The sequence below is a fragment of the Nicotiana sylvestris genome, chromosome 8 (genome assembly GCF_000393655.2).
Source record: "Nicotiana sylvestris chromosome 8, ASM39365v2, whole genome shotgun sequence".
In the NCBI taxonomy this organism is placed as follows: Eukaryota; Viridiplantae; Streptophyta; class Magnoliopsida; order Solanales; family Solanaceae; genus Nicotiana; species Nicotiana sylvestris.
The window spans coordinates 116155462-116179552 of NC_091064.1; positions in this window are offsets into that span (position 1 = coordinate 116155462).

Below are 24091 nucleotides of genomic sequence, written 5' to 3' on the forward strand. Positions count from 1 at the left end.
AAGAAGGAAGATAGGCAGAGAAACCTACCATCACATTGAGCGAGTCAACGCCGTGGACATGGACAAATGGTAGGATAGCAAAATTGAAAGTATATTGAATTGGTGTGGATACGAACCTAGCAAGGGACTTCGCAAGAATCTCCAAGGAATCGCTAAGCCTATCAAGTTGAAGAAACACGGTACCACTTTTGGTTTGGGATATGAATACACTTGGGAGGAATTCAACCACTGGTCGCCACCATGAAGCAGTCCCTACTACCCACTAGAACATCTAATACCTTGCTTGGAACAGACTTTCCAGCCCGCCAATGTCATACATGGGTCGGGATAAGAGGAAGCACTAGCGGTGATGAGGAACTTGCTTTTGGAAAATGATAATATGGACTGTTGTGTCATTTTCGAAGAGGAGGAGGAGGAAAGCCATTCTATACAAGCAGTGAGCCGAGGAGCACGCCTCAACAATTGGTCCATCAGAACCACTAGGACCCGGAAAGCTTCGGGGTAGCAAGGCTGAACAAAGCACCATGCATTACCTTTATTTTTTCGCTAATTGACTTTCTTTCCGAATTTTTAATATTGAAATAAGAGCTCCAATGTTCAAAACAATTATGAAATTTATCAAAGCATTTCAGTTTCTTATAAATCTTGCTCTTATTACTTTTATCATTTACTTTATTTACACAACATTACTATTACTTATCTTGATGAACCGACGATTGTGACGTGCGACGAGGCAACACAACAAACGGATATGGACTCAGAAGAAGATGATATACTAGAAGAGGTTGTTAAAGAGATTGAGGATTTTGAGAATAGACCTAAGTCTAACCTGGACGAAACTGAGATTGTCAACCTGGGAGATGTAGAAAATGTCAAAGAAACACGAATCAACGTTCATCTGTCACCATCAAAAAAGAAAGAGTACACGGAATTTCTAAGGGAATATGAGGACATATTCGCCTGGTCTTATGATGACATGACTGGTCTCAGTACATCTATTGTAGCTCACAAACTGCCAACCGATCTGACATGTCCACCAATAAAACAGAAGCTCAGGAAGTTCAAACCTGACATGAGTTTGAAAATCAAGGAAGAAGTCACCAAGCAAGTCAAATCCAAGGTTCTCAGGGTAGTAGAGTATCCATCATGGTTAGCCAATATTGTGCCAGTGCAGAAGAAGGATGGGAAGGTTAGAGTCTGTGTCGACTACCAGGATCTCAACCGGGCCAGTCCAAAAGACGACTTCCCCTTACCGAACATACACATTCTAATTGACAACTGTGCCAAGCATGAACTGCAGTCGTTCATTGATTGTTTTGCTGGGTATCATAAGATATGGATGGATGAGGAAGACGTGGAGAAAACGACTTTCATTACGCTGTGAGGGATGTATTGTTACATGATGATGCCGTTCGGGTTAAAGAATGCTGGGGCCACCTACATGAGGGCCATGACTGCTATTTTCCATGACATGATACACAAAGAGATCGAGGTATATGTAGACGACGTCATCATCAAATCCAAGAGAGACAATGACCACATGGAAGATCTGAGGAAGTTCTTCAACAGACTAAGAAGATACAACTTGAAGCTGAATCTCGCCAAATGTGCATTCGGGGTTCCTGCCAGAAAACTACTTGGGTTCATTGTGAGTCATCGAGGAATAGAACTGGATCCGTCAAAGGTCAAAGCCATCAAAGAATTGCCACCACCGAAGAACAAGAAAGAGGTTATGAGTTTCTTGGGAAGGCTTAACTACATCAGCCGATTCATAGCTCAATCCACTGTCATTTGTGAGCCAATCTTTAAGATGTTGAAAAAGGACGCCGCTACGAAATGGACTGATGATTGTCAGAAAGCCTTCGACAGAATCAAGTAATACCTGTCAACGCCGCTAGTTTTGGTCCCACCCGAGCCAGGTAGACCCCTATTACTCTACCTCGTAGTATTGGATGGAGCTTTCGGCTATGTCCTAGGGCAGCATAATAAAACGGGAAGAAAGGAGCAGGCCATCTATTATCTCAGCAAGAAATTCACCCTGTACGAGGCCCGGTATTCTCTATTGGAATGCACCTGTTGTGCCCTGACTTGGGTAGCTCAAAGGTTGAGGCACTATTTCTGTGCCTATACTACTTATCTCATATCAAGAATGGATCCTTTGAAGTACATCTTTTAGAAGCCCATGCCCACTGGCAAGATAGCCAAGTGGAAGATCCTGCTGAGTGAATTCGACATTGTTTACGTAACTCAGAAGGCAATAAAAGGTCAAGCACTGGCCGATCATCTTGCTAAAAATCCCGTGGATGGAGAATACGAGCCTCTAAAGACGTATTTTCCTGATGAAGAGGTATCTTTCATAGGAGAAGATATTGCAGAACCCTATGATGGTTGGAGAATGTTTTTTGACGGAGCAACAAACATCAAAGGAATTGGCATAGGAGCAGTCCTAGTATCAGAAACTGGCCAGCATTATCTGGTGTCTGCCAAGCTCAGGTTCTCGTGCACCAACAACATGGCCGAGTACGAATCCTGCATCTTAGGGCTCAAGATGGCCATTGATATGAACATTCAGGAATTGCTAGTGATCAGAGATTCAGACCTGCTTATACATTAGGTTCAAGAAGAATGGGCAACCAAGAACTCCAAGATACTCCCTTATCTGCATCATGTACAAGAATTGATGAAGAGGTTCATAAAGACATAATTCCAACATGTTCCCAGAGTTCAGAATGAGTTTGCCGATGCATTGGCTACCCTATCGTCCATGATACAGCACCCCGGCAAGAACTTCATTGATCCTATTCCGGTAAAGATCTATGATCAGCCAGCTTACTGCACTCATGTAGAAGAAGAAGCAGACGGAAAACCTTGGTTTCATGATATCAATGAATATTTGACGAAAGGAGAATATCCAGAACTCGCAAATCCTACTTAGAAACACACACTTCGGAGATTATCTAACAACTTCTTTCATAGCGGAGGAATCCTGTATAGGAGGACTCCTGATTTGGGATTACTAAGGTGTGTCGACACAAAGGAAGCATCCAGGCTATTGGAGGAAATTCATGCAGGGACCTGCGGTCCGCATATGAATGGCTTTGTCTTAGCCAAGAAAATACTCCGAGCTGATTATTTTTGTATGACTATGGAAATGGACTGCATCCAGTATGTCCGAAAAATGCCATCGCTGTCAGATACATGCAAACATGATAAAGGTACCTCCAAATGAGCTTACTACAACAAGCTCGCCATGGCTGTTCACCGCTTGGGGAATGGATGTTATCAGACCTATCAAGCCTGCCACATCAAACGGGCACAGGTTCATTCTAGTGGCAATTGATTATTTCACCAAATGGGTTGAAGCAGCATCGTACAAAGTAGTGACTAAGAAAGTGGTAACAGATTTTGTCCGCGACCGTATTGTTTGTCGGTTCGGAATTCCGGAGTCAATCGTCACTGATAATGGTTCCAATCTCAACAGCGACCTGATGAAAGCCATGGGTGAAACCTTCAAGATCAAACACAAGAATTCTACAGCTTATAGACCTCAGATGAATGGAGCTGTAGAAGCTGCCAATAAGAATATCAAGAAGATACTGAGAAAGATGATAGAGAATCATCAGCAGTGGCATGAAAAGTTATCATTTGCCATGTTGGGATACCATACCACAGTCCGCACATCAATCGGAGCAACTCCCTATATGTTGGTTTATGGTACAGAAGTAGTCATTCCCGCCGAGGTAGAAATTTCCTCCTTAACAATCATACATGAAGCAGAACTTGATGATGCAGAATGTGTAAAGAGTCGCTATGAGCAGTTAGCTCTTATAGATAGGAAAAGAATGAATGCAGTTTGCCATGGTCAACTTTATCAGAACAGAATGTCCAAAGCCTTCAACAAAAGAGTCAAGCCGAGACAGTTTACACCGGGGCAGCTGGTGTTAAAGAAGATTTTCCCGCATCAAGATGAAGCCAAAGGGAAGTTCTCTCCCAACTGGAAGGGTCCATACATGGTTCACCGGGTTCTAACTGGAGGAGCCCTCATACTTGCAGAAATGGACGAAGAAGTTTGGCCGAAGCCGATCAATTCAGATGTAGTAAAACGATACTATGTGTAACCTCTATGCTTTCTTGATATAATGTAATTTGAACTACGCCTGACCTGATTCCCATTTAAGAGGGGATACGTAGGCAGCCCTACGGGTTCAGTCATAATTCAACAAATTTTTCATTTCTTCCGCAATTGGAAACTAGGGCAGAATTTTGCGGAGGACCCTCAAAATTCCGAAGTGATTTAAGCCATTTGACGTAAGCAGCCGTCAGAAGCAGCAGCCTAGTAAACTGGGGCAGAATTTTGAGGAGGACCCTCAAAATTCCGGAGCGAGAAAAGTTGCAGTGTCTTGGACCACGTCACAGTCGTCGGCTCATCTAAAGAAAACTATTCTTAGTTATGTATTTATTGTCACAATTCTTTACTAAATCATGTATGTTTGTTACCAAAGTTTCTTCGTTTAGCAACGCTACCCTAATGATGCGCCCAATATCATCGAAACGGAGCCGAGCAGGTCAAGCAGAGCCAGCGGGAATACGAACTAACCTCCTCTCTTTACAAAACTCACGATTTTTCTTTGAATGCAGGCACTTGAGTTGCAAAATCATCAAATATACTATACACTCACGAGACTCACATTGCTCAGGAATATAACTCTCAGAATCGTTGCACTTACTCACAGCTGCTATCCGCACACAGTGCTCCCAGCAGACACAGTATACCCAGCAGTCGCAACATCTCGATCCGCTATCAGCTAAGAAAATTCTATCATTATTTTGCCCCATTACTCCTTGCATAAGGCTACCTTTCTGCCTTCCGAGACTAAGCATTGTCTCCATCTGCATTTCCTGCATTGCATAAGGCTACCTTTCTGCCTTTTGAGGTTAAGCTCTACCTCCATCTGCATTCCTGCATTGCATAAGTCTACCTTTCTGCCTTCTGAGACTAAGCATTGTCTCCATCTACATTTCCTGCATTGCATAAGGCTACCTTATCTGCCTTTCGAGACTAAGCCATGTCTCCATCTGCATTTTGCATAAGGCTACTTTTCTACCTTCCGAGGTTAAGCTCTACCTCCATCTGCATTCCTGCATTGCATAAGGCTACCTTTTTGCCTTCCGAGACTAAGCATTGTCTCCGTCTGCATTCCTCATTGCATAAGGATACCTTTCTGCCTTCCGAGACTAAGCATTGTCTCCATCTGCATTTCCTGCATTGCATAAGGCTACCTTTCTGCCTTCCGAGACTAAGCTCTGTCTCCATATGCATTTCCCTGCATTGCATAAGGCTACCTTTCTTCCTTCCGAGGTTAAGCTCTACCTCCATCTACATTTTCCTGCATTTCATAAGGCTACCTTTCTGCCTTCCGAGACTAAGCACTGTCTCCATCCTACATTGCTCTGTATTGCATAAGGCCATTCTGTCCTTTGAGACTAAGCATTGTCTCCATCCTGCATGGCTGAAATATCGCCATCTTTTATTTATGCCTTGCATCGACTGAAATATCGCCACCTTTTATTTATGTCTTGCACCGGTTGAAATATCGCCACCTTCTATTTACGTCTTGCATCGGCTGAAATATTGCCACCTTCTGCATTTCATGGGCTGAAAGATCGCCAAATTGTCCAAAGGCATCATTGTTCGGAGGCACCATTTGCATAGCCCTAGAACGCCATGCCATGGCCTGAGGATCACATTTTATCTCTTGCATATCATTATTCAAAGGAATCATAGTTCGGAGGCATCATTCTCATAGCCCGAGAACATCATTTCATAGCCTGCGAATCCTTTATCATACGCTTCATAGCCCAAGACGTCATGATTCGAGGACGTCATCCTAACCGTCCGAGGACAATATTCATGGTCCAATGGGAACTTGCATCACGTTTAAATTTATGCACAATATATGCTCACTTACAGGTAAACTGGCTAGCAATGGTCGTCTTAGCAGGAGCGATCCCGCTCCAGTTCCCGCAGCCTATCAGACTCTGACCATCCTTCTCAACCCGAACATCGCGTTCGCTCTTTGAAATCTCTATCGGCATATTCCGCCAATAGATCTTGAACTACATACGGATCGATTCCTGTAAGACTAGGGATATATAGGAAGCTCAAGAACCAGAGCTCGATCAAAATTCTTCAAATTGTTTCATTCGGTCAAAATTGGCCATCATATCATTACCCGGCAACTCTTTCATCTTTCCCGGGTAAAAAGGGGCAGCTGTTGATACACAATTTTTCCCTATGTATTTTTATACAAAATACTTTCAAAATAGCATGTACATGCATATATAAGCATGCCCAAGAGTTTGTGTATTTTTTCTAATTTTTAAAGATTTTTAAAATCAATTTATTGTCTATTTTCACAGTATAAAATCCATAATTATTCTCAAAATCATCAATTTTGGTGAATAATTTATTTTATTCTCATATTTATACCAAAACATAGTAAAGGTAATTTTTGCACATTTTTGTAAATTTATTTGGTATTTAAAAGATTAAATTGCATATAATTGCAATTTTAGCCTATTTTTAAGATTAATAGCATTTTATAATTGTAAAATTTGTTCTAGTATTTTTAAATTAATATTTATACATTATTAATTGGGCCAATACTTTTAATTTGCTTTTGAAATCATTTTACCATTTTTTATAAAATAAAAGGAAAACTGAATATTTAACATTTAGCCCCATTTCATTTCAATTTTAGCCTAAAATTGACCCATTTCTGAATCCATAGTGGACTGGCCCAATTCCGATCTAACCCAACCCCTTTACCCATTTATCCAACCCGCATGATTTTCTTTTAATCCAGGCCGTTGATCCTTTTGATCAACGGCCACGATTGCCCCTTGCCTTTTTTAATTTCCCTACCCTAACCTAATCGCCTCATTTCATTTGGACCGCTGCCTGTGAATACTCTCTTCTCTCAAAACACTCTCGAAAGTTCCTGAAACCCTAGCCTCTCTCACCCGTTTTCAACCGCAACTTCACCGGAATCCATGGCTTCTCAGGCCATGGATGGCCTGTAGTCACCTCTCTTCACTCTTAAGCCTTGGGTATTCGAAGTTTCGAGGTCTAACTTCGATGGTGTCCTCTCAGATCTTCTCAGTTCCATGGTTTTGAGGCCTATCCGGCCTTGCTCCGGCACATCTAAAGCATTTCAAGCCTGATTCTAACTTATCCGACTCAGGATCGGACGTTTCCAAGCCTTTCTCATTCTAGGGTTTCTCTGAAACCCTAGTTACTCGAGGTTCTCTTTGATTATTTTTAAGATCTGGCATATGTCTGTGCTCTACTTGAGTTTCTTAAACGTTTTACCCGATTTCCTTTCAAAAATTACTTCTCATTGTTTTAGGGTTTCTGAAAAAGTTTCAAAATGTTTTCTGACTCTTCTTCTTCTTTTCTTTGTGTGTATCTGCCTATGTTATGTTCTGATGTTTCGTTTTTATGCCTCGTATGATCTTCTCCTGTGTTCTTATGTTTGCCTTATTATGCATGTTCTTCTATTGTGCTCCGTTCTTTTTCCTACTGATTTCTATATCATGCTTTCACATGTTTATTGTATGTGTTCGTTTAACCCTGTGTTCCTTTACTGTAATTTCTAGTAAGCTCTTAGTTCTTGTTTGCCTTCTTCTGGACTTTGTTTGAGTTCTTTCTAAACATGTTTCATCTACTGTTTCCTTAAGTTTATGCTACCTCTTTTCTCTTTTGAACCTGTTTAAGTTCCAAGCTTTTCTTAAAACATGTTCTTTATGCTTCAAATCAGTTTCTTCACTATGTTTGCCTCGAACTTGTTATTGTATCTGCTTGTTTTTCTCATAAGACTCTGAAAGAGATCCCTGAGCATGTTTCAATTACTTGCCTCCTCCTCTTTGTATCTTACTCGACTTGTAAACCCTAGGATTTGGGGTTTTTGGGCGAGTTTTGATATGATGTTTGGACTAGGGTTCTACTTCGGAACTCTGGGCTTTCTCAGACTCATTTTGAGTCTATGTACTGAACTTGAATTTCTTTGTTTATGACTCTGAACTTTTCTATACTAGATTTTTCTAATTAGCATGACAGTTCTTTCTTGTTTGACATGTCTGTATGCTTTATATATGAAGAATTCTTCCTTCAAAAAGGTTTTGCCAATTTGTGATTGATTCAAAATTCCTTTTAATAAGGTTCGATTGATTGTTACTGATTTTCTTTAATTAAACCTTTCTTCACCTTTTCTGGTTGGATTCATTCATACCAAAACTCAATTTCTGATTTTTACTAGTTGTTGATTGATTTCCTTTCCTTATTTGCACAAACCATGTTGCTATCAAACTCTTTCCTTAAATAAGTTTCTGTGTATTTACCCTTCCTGTACTGCTTTGGAAAAGATTTTTGATCAAATTCTCTCCTTATTTATTCTACTCGTTTGAAATCAGAATCCCTTAATTAAAGGGAGACCTTATGTAATTGATTACAAACTATTCCCTTACCTTTTCTTACTTGTTTTCTGCACTATAAGAGGGGCACGACCCTTCTGCACTTAGACACCTTGAACCTTCAGTTCAACACTTCGAATTCAATACTTTACACACACACCTCTCAATTTCAATACTCTTTCAATACTCTACTCTCTTCTGAGATCTTTTGTACTATTAGCTTGCAACTTGGTTTACGAGACTTCAGCTTTCACTTATTTGTTTCCCTGAAACTGGTATACCTTAATTTTGATTTCAACACCATCCCTATGTGTTTACTTTACAGTTGCTACACTCCTGTCTACTTTACTGTTCATGTTCTATATTGAATATGCTACTCTCTCTTTGCATCTGATGTTTGTTATGAACTCCCTTCTATGTGTTTGAGTTGAGGTTCATGGCCTGACAGCATCTAAATTGCTACTTAGGTATGAACCCGATCCTCAATGGATCCCAACTCTCAAAATGTGGCTAATAGGCTAGTCAGGGGTGTGCTAGCACTCCTGATTGTTGGGCACGACCACTACCCTACCATGGCTCTCCCTGATTTTCCCCCTTGTGCACTTACACTTACTCTTAGATTTAATGTTCTTCCCCCCTCTTATGAGCCTTGCTTTGGGACCTTGAGTTCCCTCTAAACTGGGACATTTGAAGGCTGGCATTTCCACACTGCACCATGTTCTTAATTTTGCAATATATATTTGGGTTGTAAGCACTGCCCGGAGTCTATTTGAGGCTCTTGAGGAACTCTGACACATCCCAAATAAGAGAAGGCTTTGGAAATCTGATCCTGGAAGTTGGTTCATCTCATATTGTTGGACCTTGAGTCTAAATTAGGCTCCTTGGTTGTAGCTTAATTTCTGATGTAATTTTAATTTTCTTAATTCATTATGGTCTGTAATATGTTGTAATAACTTATGGGGTCCTAGTGAAAGGGGAGGGTAACTTATGTATGCAAAGGGTAGACATCATGCTCATAGGTGTTACTATTTACAATTTCTGCACTTCCGCATTTCATTAGAAATCGTGCCTATAGTTTCTGCACTTCCGCATTTCGTTAGAAATACTGCCTATAGTTTCTGCACTTCCGCACCAGAAACCCTGCCTATAGGTTTTCTGCATTCATGCACGTCATATAGAAATCCTACCTATAAGTTTCTGCATTCATGCACGTCATATAGAAATCCTGCTTATAGTTTTCTGCATTCATGCACGTCATATAGAAATTCTACCTATAGTTTCTGCACTTCTGCATTTTCATCTATCATTCGGCAAACAGTTACAGGTTAAGTAATAATAAATTTCATTCTAGATACCATGTCTATAGGACCTCTACACTTTTATCTTCGTTTTAAAACCAACAACGCCTAGAAATTATGCCTACAGGAGTAATCTTTGAATCTGATTCGCTTATTTCATCTGCGAGTTTAAAATTAGTTGCAATGTTGTCTAAAATCTGCGGAACTTTCGTTTTCTATAAGCAGTAAGTCTTCTTTAAAAATCAGAGCAATCATTGTTAGATACCATGCCTATAGGTTTCACCTAGGCAAACCATTAGGTAATTGATTAACTGCATCAGTCTTTGAAAAATTACAACCAGGGAAGGCTAATTCGGACTCCTCATCAGAGAAATATGTGATGAATCAGCCTATCCTACGCTTTAATTTGATTTTAGACCATAACCAGTACTTGTAAGTCATGCTAGCCAATTTGTCTCTTTAAATGAGGAGGCCTGTTTGAGCCCTTTAAACTGTTATGTGTTCTCCCCATACCTGCCTTATATGTTTTGATTGTCGCCTTAGAATTTTATCCTTTTAAAACTCTAAAAAGCCAAATTTCCCTTCCCTTTAGGACTAATAGTCCCAAATGCCTCCGGGACGGATATGATTGGGGCGAGTACTAGCATGCAATAAGTAACGACACCATTCTGCGCTTTACTACCTTAACGGGGTAGGAAGGGTAGATATGGATATGATGACCGGTGCGCTAATACCACGTGCAACCCCTCTTCTGAGGAGCAATTGCCGGGTATTGCATTGATGTGATCCATATTGTTTGTAAACCTAGGACCTCCTTTTTTTAACTTGTTTTATTGTCCGAACTATTTCCTTAAAATTTCTGCTTTCTTTATCCTCTTCAAACTTTCAATTTGCTTGCAATAATATGTGAAAATCCCCCTTCTATTTGAGGCCCTTAATTGCTTGTTTGATTATGTGAAGTCACAATTGTAACATGGTCGGGAACCACACTAGTGGATCTTGAGGGGTGCTTAACACCTTCCCCTTGAGATAATTTCTATCCCTTACCCAAACTCTGGTTCTTCAAACTCAAACCCTTCTTAGTGTCCTAATGCACTTAATCATTAGGTGGCGACTCTTCAAGTTCCAAAACCTAATTCCCAAAAGGGAACGAGTTGTCCTTCCAAATGTCACAAGCCCGATTTTCGTGAGAAAAAGGGGGCACGACAGCCGTCTCTCAGGCTAGAGGCACAGACTTCCGCTACTCGCACTTCGGAGCAGATGGCTCCTTAGTTTCAGACTCCAACAGCTTAGCCAGTTGGGGTTGTTCAGCGAGGGGTTGTGGCTTAGACCGCTGATAGAGCAGCTATGTCTGCTGATGCCTTGTGGAGATTGAACAAGTTCACCAATCTTTTGACTACTACCTATGGCGGTACATCTTTAGAGGATCCCAAGGACTACTTGGACAGTTATCAAGAGGTTCTACGAAACATGGGGATAGTGGAGACCAATGGGGTCGACTTTGCTGCTTTTCGTCTATCGGGTTATGCCAAGACTTGGTGGAGGGATTATTGTTTCGCTAGACCACCTGGGTCACCGGCTTTGACTTGGGACCAGTTCTCTCAGCTATTTCTGGAGAAGTTTCTTTCTATCACTCAGAGGGAGGACTATCAGAGGAAGTTTGAGCATCTCCAGCAGGGTTCCATGACCGTCACTCAGTAGAAGACCAGATTTATTGCCTTGGCCCGTCATGCTCTTCTTATACTTCCCACCTAGAGAGAGAGGGTGAGAAGGTTTATTAAGGGACTAACTCAGCCTATCAGATTGCAGATGGCTAAGCAAATAGGGAGTGAGATTTCTTTCCAGGATGTAGCCAATGTGGCCAGGCGAGTTGAGATGGTTCTATCACAGGGGAGTGGTGAGGGGTCTGACAAAAGGCCTCGTCATTCGGAGAGGTTTAGTGGTGCCTCGTCTGGAGGCAGGGGTTCTTTTAGAAGGAGCCATCCTCCTAGGCTGTTTCATTTAGAACTTTAGGCTTCTCATGGTGCTCCAAGTGGCCATGGTTCTTATATGCATTATTTTGATCAGTTGCCCTATAGTGCACCACTAGCTCCTCTCAGTACACCTCTGCTCTAGAGTTTTAGGGTGGTTACTTAGGCCGTCAGGGTCAATTTCAGGCTCAGCAGTCTCATCAACCGAAGTCTTGTTATACATGTGGTTATCCGAGGCACATTGTTAGGTTTTTCCCTCGAGCCTCGAGCAATTCTCAACACTAGGGTTCTCGTGCTATGGTTCCAGCACTGGGTGTTCCATTGTTTGCTCAGCCAGCTAGAGGTAGGGGTCGAGGTGTTAGAGGTGGAGGTCAGGCTGTTAGAGATGGAGGTTAGGCAGCTAGAGATGGAGGCGAGCAAACAGGAGGTCGTCCTAGGGATGTAGTTCAGAGTGGCGGGGCTCAGCCCCGATGTTATGCTATTCCCGCCAGACCTGAGGTTGAGGCTTCTGATTCAGTTATCACATGTACGATTTCAGTTTGCAGTAGAGATGCTTCAGTTCTATTTGATCTAGGGTCCACATATTCCTATGTGTCATCTTATTTTGCCCCTTATCTAGTTGTGCCCCGTGATTCTTTTAGTGCTCCTGTATATATGTCTAGACCAGTGGGTGATTCTATTGTGGTAGATTGTGTCTATAGTTTGTGTGTGATTGTTATTGGGGGTCTTGAGACTAGCGTAGATCTCCTACTTCTTGATATGGTCAATTTTGATGTCATTTTGGGGATGGATTGGTTGTCACCTTATCGTTCCATATTGGACTATCACACCCAGACCGTGACCTTAGCCTTGCCAGGGTTGTCTCGATTGGAGTGGAGAGGTACTCCTGGGCATTCTACCATCAGGGTTATCTCTTATATGAAGGCTCTACGTATGGTCGAGAAAGGGTGTTTGGCTTATTTGGCTTATGTTCGTGATTCTAGTGTTGAGGTTCCTTCTATTAATTCTGTGTCTGTGGTTCGGTAATTTCCAGAGGTGTTTCCTGCAGACTTGCCAAGGATGCCACCCGACAGGGATATTGACCTTTGCCCTGATTTCGCTCTGGGCACTCAGCCCATTTCTATTCTGCCATATCGTATTGCCCCGCTAGAGTTGAAATAATTGAAGGAGCAATTGCAAGATTTGCTTGATAAGGGCTTTATTAGACCTAGTATCTCGCCCTGGGGTGTGTCAGTGTTGTTTGTTAAGAAGAATGATGGATCGATGAGGATGTGTTTAGATTATCGTCAGTTGAACAAAGTCACCATCAAGAACAAGTATCTGTTGTCGAGGATTGATGATTTATTTGACCAGCTTCAGGGTGCCAAGGTATTTTCAAAGATTGATTTGAGGTCTGGCTACCATCATTTGAGGATTAGGACATCTGATGTCCCTAAGACAGCTTTTCTCACTCGGTAAGGGCATTATGAGTTCTTAATGATGTTATATGGGTTGACAAATGCACCAGCAACATTTATGGATTTGATGAATCGAGTGTTTAAGCCATACCTGGATTCTTTTGTGATTATTTTCATTGATGATATCTTGATCTACTCCTGCAGTCAAGAGGAGCATGAATAGCATTTTCGAGTCGTTCTCCAGACTCTGAAGGACAACCTGTTATATGCTAAGTTTTCGAAATGTGAGTTTTGGTTGAGTTCAGTTGCATTCCTGGGACATGTTGTATCAGCAGAAGGTATTCAGGTCGATTCTAAGAAGATTGATGTAGTTAACGACTGGCCTAGACCCACATCAGCTACAGAGATCCGTAGTTTGTTGGGTTGGACGGGTTATTACCGTCGGTTTGTGGAGGGGTGATCGGATCCAACCCTACACCACTATAGAGTGGAAAGAGCGGTCGATGCAGCTTTTACCTGATAAGGTCGGGATTGAATCCATAGGGAGCTAAGATATATTTGGAGTTAGATTCATTCTTTTGTTTGTTTTCTCTTTCTAATTTTATACTAATGATGCACAAAATTAATCTAAGTAGATATTTTTGTAGGGTTTTCTAAAGTGGTAAAGAGGCACTAGGGAAGTGACTTACTCCTACGTGAGTATCTGATTGGATCTAGAACTTAAGGCAATAATGTTATAGTTGGGATCATGATATAGCCAATGCACGTAATTACTCATTCTATACCTCTCGGTAGTTTGAGTGACTTTGCCCTAATTGGCTTTCTCAAGCCCAATTGGGTGTTCAATTTGTGCAAGCAAAGTTGGCTCAAGTCGGGTATTACTATCTCTAGATTTAACCCTTTAATTGGGGCTATCAATCTCTTGATTACACCACAATTTCTTGTTGGCCTGAATTTCCTAGACTTAAGCTCTCTTTCTCAAGAAGAGTCTAAGTCAAAAAGGCAAAAATTAGTGTTTGCAACCACCAATTCAACATAAAAAGCACAAATCAGCCAAATATCAATCACCCATAAATATCTAAGCCCTAAAATAGGCGACCCATTAAATACCCACACTAGGGTTGAGCCACAAACCTAGCTAATGGGTCTAGCTACGCATAATAACTGAAGAAATCAAAGATTGAGATGAAGAATAACCCATAAAATGTAATTAGAAGATAAGAATCTAAGATTAATTGCTAAACAAGCTACAAAATTACTCAAAAAGGCAAAAGTAGGTGGTTCACTTTCTTAGCTAAAGATAACATGACCTAAAAATCTGAAAAAGAAGTATTTATACACAGCTAAATTTTCCGGACAAACATGCCCCTGATGGAGGTACCGTTGATAGAAGAAAATGGACCGATGCAGTGGTAAGGCTACCGCGGCCGCATAAAATCAAGCGCGGACCGCGGTCTTCAACATTCAGCTCAACTGCAGACTCTCTGAATCTCTCCTCAACTGACCGCGATAAAAGGACCGCTGTCATGGTAGAGATACCGCTGCCCTACAAAATTACCGCGATCAGTGGTGACTTAAAGTTCCAAAAATGCAACTCTCTGATCTTTTCCACTGCGGACCACGAGATCAAGACCACCTTAGCGGTGGTTCCTCCGTGTCTGCGGTTGATTTTTCGATGTAGCGCTCAGTTGACTCAGTTTTTGGCTTGTGCAGGTTTCACTCTTTTTTCAGCTGGTTTTGACTTTATTGTCTCTTTTTGACCAAACACTACAAGCAAGCACAATAAGTTAGCTTTTGGGAATACTTGTACACACTTTTAATCTAAAACTCAAGCAAAAAGGAGCATAAAATATACTAGAATCCCTAGTTATCAACTCCCCCAAACTTAAGCTTTTGCTTGTCCTTAAGCAAACAAAGTAATTCCCACCTCCTCAAGTTAAAAGAAAGGTAAATTCAGCAGTCCTAAAGTAACCTCATCAAGAATCAATTGGGACTAATAATTACCCTCAACTCAAATACATTATCAACAATACACAACCTTTTTAGCACCATGGCTATAGTGCAACACAAAAGCATCAAGAGTTGACTCAACTCATCAAGGAAACTCTTTCTGTTACATTGATCGTTGTGGAACTCAAACTCATACTCCTCAACTCTCCATAAGCAAACCTCAGTTTTATATTGTAGCACTCAGAACGAGGATTGTGGAAAATACACTCATCTCTCTCAAAAGAAGGTCACAAGTCTGGCTCTAAGTACCATAAGCTTGCCCCTTATGTGAGTCACCACTAATGTAAGCGCACCAAACTCAAGATCATATAGGGCTTTCTGTAAGGCCCTATGAAAACTTGTACTCAGAACCTGGTAGCTCGTAGTGCCAAGTCCCGAATATGTGTTCAGACCCTTTATACTGATCTAGCATTTAAAAATCAGGAATCAAGTTTTCCAGAAAAGTGCTATTATGCAGTCCAGAATGTGCTCGCAAATCAAGTATGCGGACCGCATTTCTGTCGCAAAGTGAGCCAGGATGTTAGTCAAAATTTAGGTCAAAATGCGGCCCATTATGCGATCGCATAACTGGTATGCAGACAGCATTTCGGCCGCAAACCCAAATAGAATGTTCAGAGTTTTGGAGAACTTTCGCGGTCCATTATGTGAACCGCATTTCCTCTTTGCGATCGCAAATGCGATCGCATACCTAACTTGGGGCTCCAATTTTTCTAACTTTTAAACCCGACCCCTTCTTCAATAAAACACCCTAACCCTTCATTTTATAACATTTTCTGAACAAAACTAGAGAGAGGGAAGAGAGAATTCTTGAGAGAGAAAGTCTTATCTCCATCAATTTGATTTTTTTCAAAGTCACCCAGGCCGGGAAATTTCAAGTAATTGTCTTCATCTCCGTTCTTGCAGGTAAAAATCCCCAACCCTTTTTCATTTGTTTTCAGATTTAAACAAAAAGGGGGATTCTCATGCATTGATTCTTGAAAATGGAAGTTGAAATACACTTGCATGTCCTTTAAAACCTAAAATCTAGTAAGAGGAATTGGGTAGAAGTAAAGATTTGCAAAAGAGGGGTTGATAACCTAAGTAAGTTCAGGTTGAGTTTGTGAACTTCAATTCTAAGTTATATGTGTTAACTTATGAACTAGATTGACGGTACTAAGCTGTTGGTGAATTGAAAGTAGAAGTTAGAAAGGGAATTCAACTCCAGGTATGTATGTCTAACTTTAACCTTCGTAAAGTCACCTTGTTTGGTGTACGAGTAATTAGTATGTGTTACTTATGTGGACTATTTGCGAATTCTTGTGATTAATATGCGTTGAACGTTGTTGGTTAAGTCTTCCGATATAATGGTGTATGAAAATGGCAACAAACCAAGTGTGTGTGTGTGTGTGTTTATGTGGTAAGAGCTGTGTAACAAATGATGGAAAGAAATCGTAATTGATGAAATTGAAACAACTGTGGTAATATCATACGTGACTTGTCACAGACAATTATTGTTGTGACTTAAAATTGTATACGGGCTGTTGCATATGATGGAAATGGTATTGATGTTTATGAAAATTCTTTGTGAATCGTTGTTTTTGTCGTGTGAAATGTGATTGTCCGGTGGGATCGGGTTGTGCGCCGCAACACGAAGTTATAAGGTGTGGGTCGTGGTGATAAGGGTGACCGAGGTAATAAGGATGGAAAAGTGATCTAAATCACTATTGAAATGAGAATATGTGAAAGTTGTGAAATCATTGATGTGATGAAATAATGTTGAAAGAGGAAAAGGAGAGATTGTGGAACTTGTTTAGCTTTGGTTATTCCTTCCATGTGTGTTTGATTGTTGATTCTATTACTGTTTGTTATCTGTGTATTGATTGATTTTACTTGGGGTAAAGTTTGTTCGTACATACCAGTACAATTCAAATGTACTGACGTCCCTTTTGCCAGAGGCGCTACATTCGTGTTATGATTGTAGGTGGTTCTATAGCAGGTACTCCAGTCCGCCGATAGTAGCACTCCTTCACTTCCCGTCAGCTGAATTGGTGAGCCCCTTTCCTCTCGGGGCCCTGCGTGGCTCATTCCGCTTTTCTTCCGGAGTTTTATTCTGGCATTTGCGTAAGGTATAGCCGGAGCCTTGTTACCGGCGAGTATTGTATCACCCCTTTTTATCCTTAGAGGCTCCATAGACAAGAAATATGGGTTATGTACTTATGTATTTTGTATTTGGGCAGTGTAACTTGTAAACCATGCTAAGTAACCATGTTTATTATGTAAATCTCGTAAGAATGTGTTTAAATTATGAATGGCTATTTCGCTTGGTTAACAGATAATGAAAACGTGGGGTAACACATGGGATAGGAAAGGCACCCAGGTCCGTTTGACTGGGGTTACCCGATTGAGCGCCAGTCGCGCCCCTCGATTTTTGGGGTGTGACACTTTCGTGGGGATGTAATGAGGGCTTTTGGTTCAGGGTAGGATATATTGGTCTAAGAAGGTTTCATCTTCCCTTAATCACTTCATTTGCTTCATTGTGGCACATATTTTCTTGACTCTTTGAGTCATTTACTTCTTCTTTAGGGGATAGAGAGACACACTCTCACTCTTTCTTGTTTATTTCAATCCTTTTTCTCCTTTCTAATCTTTCCATGCCTTTCATCTTTTGCTTTTATTGAATCCCTTCATTTCTTATACATTGTTCACTTTCTTTTTGAATTTTTGGCTTTTCTTTCTTTTTTTCTTTTTGCCTTTCCTTTTCGTCATTTTGTACCTTTTATCACTTTTCCCTTCCTCGTCTCCCCCCCAAACTTATGTTTTTTCCTTGTGCTAAGGAAAGATAAGGTGCCAAGAGAGGGTCATTTTGGAATGGGTAGAGGCTTGTATCATGGTTATTAAAACAATAAGGGCTATGACTCAATGGGGTTGACTATGGATATCATCATTGGTAGGTTATGGATGTTTCAAGTCTCAATTGGGATCAAGGAGAGCCTATAATCACTTCACAAGTCGAGCTACACTTAGGATTTCGCCTAACAAACATTCAGGGCAAGTTCTAGTCATATTGGCACGGGACTTGGACTTCCAAATCAAAACCTCACCACACAAGCTATAAGATTGCTAAAGAAACAGAGTTGGGGGCCCACAACAACCTTAGATGAGATTTGAGCAACACAAATGGTTTCGAGAAACCACTCGATGATTGTTTAGTCAACACAAAAGTCTCAAGGTCACAACTATCACCATCCTATACACACCAAATTGTTTTTAACCATAAGGTCAAAGGTAAATGTGTTAGGCCCAAGTGAAGCTTTGCCTGAGGCACCGTTGCTCACTATCTACTATTTACACAAAAATGAAAAGAAAAACAGACTCAAACCTTTAAGAAGGTTGTCATGCCATCTATCATCGGGAAGAGCCACCCGGTTAACACACACTCCACCTTTGAAAATAACCGTGACATTAGGAAAACCAAAGGCTTATTGATCATTGAAACTTGAAAAATAAAAAGCTACAAACCAAAAAAGAAGCTATTATATGAATTAAGAAGCTATACTATTAAGGGAAATTGTAAAAGAAGATGTGAAGTAAAATGTGGAAAGTAAACTAAATATGTACAATAGGGGATTTAGACGAATATACATAAGAGGGAATGAAAATATACATGAGAGAGTAACTTTACATACATACCAAGGTCGAAAAATAACGAAAAGTGAAATAAAAGGTAAAGTTATATACATACCAAAAGTGAAAAAATAAGCGTAAAGAAAGGAAATAGTATCATAATTATAAACAAACTACCAAATCATCAAAGTAGGGTCACCCCCTCAAATGAAAGCTAGCATTATCCTCAATGCTAACTAACCAAAAATAAGCTCAATAAGAAAGGTAGAGAGTAAAGAAAACTCCCTATGGATCCTCTATCTGCATGGGGTCCTATGGCTGGGTCCCTGGATCCTCTGTCTGCTCTGGGGCTTGTGGCTGGCTAGAGGCACCTCCCTTAGGGTCCTCCAGCTGAATCTCTACATTATCGACCCTAGTCACTATTCTTCTCCTCTTGGGCTCTCTCTCAATCTCTTACTCCTAGACTTGCTCTGTCAGAGTTGCTGGAGGCTGGTCTTGCAATAGGATCTCCAATGGTAGGTGATCAGATGCCTCCATCTTCTCCACTGCACTGCATCAAACATCCTTGTGCACATCTCACAACCAGTTAGTATCGCGCCCCCTTTTTTCCCTCTGCGGAGAGGAGTCCAGGTTTCGACATTCATGGGGGTGTAGTGACTCATTTCCTTTTAGGAATTGGGTATTCAAAGAGTCGTCACCTAACAATTTTAAGGTGCATTATGGCACCTATAAGGTTCAGCTACAACTATGTTTGATAACCAGAGATAGGGTAAGGGCTTGAAATTATCCTAAGAGGAAGGTGTTAGGCACCCCTCAGGATCCTCTAGTATGGTTCCCGGCCAGATAGTTTTTGTGAATTTATGCAATTAGCAAATAGACAAGCAGGGCTCAAATAATCGGGATTTAAGTTAAACACACAAGTATTTGAAAACGATCAATGAAAGCAAGGTTTTGAAAAGAGTTACAATCTAAATATGCTTATGAACATAAAAAGGGTGTCCTAGGTTTGTTTGTAATATGGATCACATCAATGCAATACCCGGTATGACACTACTTAGAGGAGGGGATACATGTGGTATTAGCGCACCGGTCATCATATCCATATCTACCCTTCCCAACCCTTGAAGGTAATTAAAGTGAGGGTTGGTCTTGACCACTATTGCATGTTGTTACCCGTCCCTTTCTATCAGTCCTAGAGGAATTTTAGGACTCCTATTTCTATAAGAAGGAGGTTCTAGGAGACCCTCAGGTTTAAAGGCAAAAATACTAAATCGACATACAAAATATATAAGACTGCAATTACGGGGGAAATATATAAGCAAGTAGAAGGCTCAGTTATACCTCGATAAATAGTGCACATAAAAAGCATGACTTATACACAGTTAAGGTCTGAATCTAAAGTCCCAAGAAGGGTGTTTAAGTCAGAACTAGATTTTTCACATGACTCAGAAAAGAAGTCTGAATCAGGCATGCCTGCTGGTTGTAACAGTTGATAATTAAACAAAGGCAGTTCCAGTTTTATTTAAGTTATTACCTAAGGCTTGCCTAGGCGCAAAGCGAGATGCAGTAGTTATTCAGAATTGCTAAGACAGTTTGGAGCTTATTATTACCTAAAACACGTTGTTCTAGTTGCAGCGATTATTACCAATTATTCAGAAACTTCACAATGTGAAAATTACTACTTTACTACCTTTTTTTCATGAATCAGTAGTTGACTAAGCATTTTAAACAAAAATGCAAATAGGATCTTAGAACATGGTGTCTAATAGGCAAATTGCAAGGTTGTTGAAAACTGAATTCCTAAGGCATGATTTCTAAATGTACACAAAGGTTGCAGGAATTTTGAAATAACAGCTTCATGGGTAACAGTTTTTATGCCAATGCTATTATTGCCCTAGTAGCAGGATTTCTAAGCGATAGACATAAGACATGGATTAATAAATGAGATTCTGAAGTAGGAAACATGAATCCTAGGAACATGATTTCTAATGCATTGTATGAATCCTAAACATGATTTCTATTGCATAACTTGGAATATAAACCTAATAACATGTTTTATACCCTTTAACAACAATAGAATGCATATTTCCCATCCCTTTTCACTAGCCACTCCAATAATTGTTTACAAATTATTACAGACCATGTGACTGAATTACATAAGAAATGTAAAAATAAGAGGTTACAACCATAGGATGCCTGATTCTGACTTCCTCTTTGAGTTATGTAATAAACTACTTCAAGTGCCAATAGTGTTCCAGAGCGTTTCTCATATCTGGGTGTGTCAGAGTTCCCTAAGGACCTCAAGGGATCCCGGGCAGTGCTCACACCCAGATTGCATAACCAAGAGTAAGTGCAGTGTAGAAGAGCCAGCCCTTATGTGTCCAGGTTCAGAGGGAGCTCAAGGGTCCCAAAGCAAGGCTCACACAAGAGGGGCAAAACCTAGTGATCTAAGAGTGCATGCGAAAGTGCTTGAAATAGACTCAAAGGAGTGGAGTTGGAAAATAGTTTTGGAAACAACATGTTTGAAGTGAATTTGTAAAACATCAGAAGAATTGCCTAATAAAACAGTTTTCGAAAGGGAAAGGGGGGGGGGGTAGGAGCAACAACACACATACAGAACAAGTTCAGAGAGGAGTGCATGCTTCAGTAGTTACAAACAGGGGAGTAGGGGTTGGGGACATAGATGACCCAAAACAGAAACACATAATTAGTCATGAATCAAGTACATTAGAAGACATGCTAGTTGAGGAACATAAACAGGAACAAATAAACATGCTAATTATATTTGAACAAAAGAGGGCAAAAATTTAAGCATGTTGAGTAAGGCAGTAAACAATAAAGTGCAATAGCATGAGCCATTAAGTCAGTGCAGAAAGAGGCAGTGATTAACAACAAGGGAGCACATAGGTTTGAGTTTTAGAATTTAAACTAGGGACATACCAGTTGAAGAAGCAAAGTGCAGGAAAAGAAAAGTAAAGCAATCAGAATTCCACAGTCTAGCCTTGGCTTTCAGCCGACTAGACAAGGCAGTAGCACAAGTAGTAGAGAAAGAAAGAGAGCTTGAATGTGTAAGTGTGTGTTTTGAACTCAGTTGTTCGTGTCTTTAGAAAAGAGAGGGTAGGGTATTTATAGCTTTGAAAACGAGTAGAAAATAAGGTAACAAGTAAAGGTTTAACACAAATATGGAAATAATCACAAACAAATTCACATTAATATAAGAACTTCCCTTTAATCAAGGAATTACTGCTTAACGGTGTCACGACCCAAACTGATGGGCCGCGACGGGGGCTTGAGTCCTATCTGTCAAACACCCCTAAGCATGCGTTTAAGATATGATCCTGTATAACATCTGATGCATTACGAAAATAACATACGTGAAGAAAACCTGCCATCAAGGAAAATGTATGCATACATGCAGAATACAGTGGGCGAGCCTGCAAGGCTGCTATAGACAATTATACATCCAAAACTGAAAGCCGACAAGACCACATACAACCGAACTAGACATACTGTCTACAGACCTCTAGTAGAAACATAACTGTACAAAGACGGGACTTAGCCATGTCATACCCATATATATATATATATATATATATATATAACATATCGTACCAAAAGGAAAAGCAACTCCACATCAAGTGGAGCACGCCAACTCTCGCTGATCAAGAATCCTAAGAAGGGGAGTTGATACCCAATTTTTCCCTATATATTTTTCCCATATGTAAGCATATCCAATTGTTTCATTATTTTTCCATAATTTTTTAAAGGTTTTCAAATCAATTTATTTCCATATTTTATCCATAAAAACCCAATAATTATTTCCAAGAGTATTATTTTGGTGATTCATTTGTTTTTATTTCACACTTATGCTAAAATAAAGCTAAGGGAATTTTTGCATATTTTTCAAAATTATTTAGAATTTTTAAAGGCTAAATTGTATAATTGTAATATTAGTCTCCTTTAGGATTTAATTGCGTTTATATTCATGAAAATTAAGTTCAGTATTTTTAAATGGTTAATTATATGTCATAAATCATTTTGGTACTTTTAATTTATTTCCACAAATCAATTTACTATTTTTTTATAATTTTAAATAGGGAAAAATGGCTATTTAAATGATAGCCCAATTCCATTTCATATATAGCCTAATTTGAATCCCAAATCAGACCCAATTTCCCCCTGGCCCAATTTCTGTTAAATTCGACCCCTTACCCGTTTAAATGACCCAAATCGAACTCCCCACCTAACCCCTTTAATATCAGTTGTTAATCGTTTGGATCAACGGCTCCCATTACCCCTTTCCTTTTTTAACCTAAAAGACCCCCCAAACCTAACTAATTTCTCACCTATCGCCGCCCTTGAATCCCTCTTCCTCTCAAACTCTCTTTGCAACACCACCTAAACCCTAGCCGCCTACACCCTAATCCACCCTAATACCCACCTAATCCATGGCCTTCTGTTGTCATCTGAGACATGTACCAGTCTTCCATGGTTTCTATGTGTTTGGTTCTATTGTTTCACGACCAGACTCCGAAGGAGTTTTGTCCAGTGTTTTCTCGACTGGTGTTCATGGCTTTCTCCGACCATCCACGACCTTTTTCGGCCAATCATGGCCTTTCGAGACGAGTCCTTGACATTTTCTGGTTAGATCATTAAATTTCGAGATCTTTCTCATTTTCTTCTGGGTTTTCTGAAACCCTAATCTCTAAGATCTTTCGATTTCTTTCAGATCTACCTTAGATCTGTGATTACCATGAACTTTTAAGCATTTTTTCTCGAAGGTTCTTCAACGTTGTTTTCAAAACGACTCTTCATTGTTCTGATTAGGGTTTTCCTTTAAGTTATTTCAAAAATCTTTTCTCTGATTCTCGATGTTGTTTTATGACTTTACTATGTTCGAACTGTTTGTTATGCTTTCCTTCTGCTTGAGTTAGCATATTGAAAATCCTAATTTCTTTTGGGTCTCATTCGAATTCTAAATTTGTTTGTTAGATGAGTATTTGTTGAGTTCTTGTTTGGCCTATTTGTTTATCATATTTTAAACTCGATTGTTGCTTAAAACCCTAGGTATTCTTGGTCTGAAACTGTTTGTTTGAGTATGCACGTGATTCGATTAAAGTTCTTTGTCTCTAGCTCTCTCTTCTTTATGAGACTTATTTGATTCTGAGTTTCTACTATCTTTCAACTAGACTATGGTTGAAACCCTAACTTTTTAAAAAGGTTTCCTCACCTGTTACTGTGAGACCTTTACTTGTTTGACTCCCTTCTTCACTTTGGCTATATGTGTGAGCCCTGACTATCTACTGAACTTTATGCTTATTTCTGCTACTATTGTATGTTA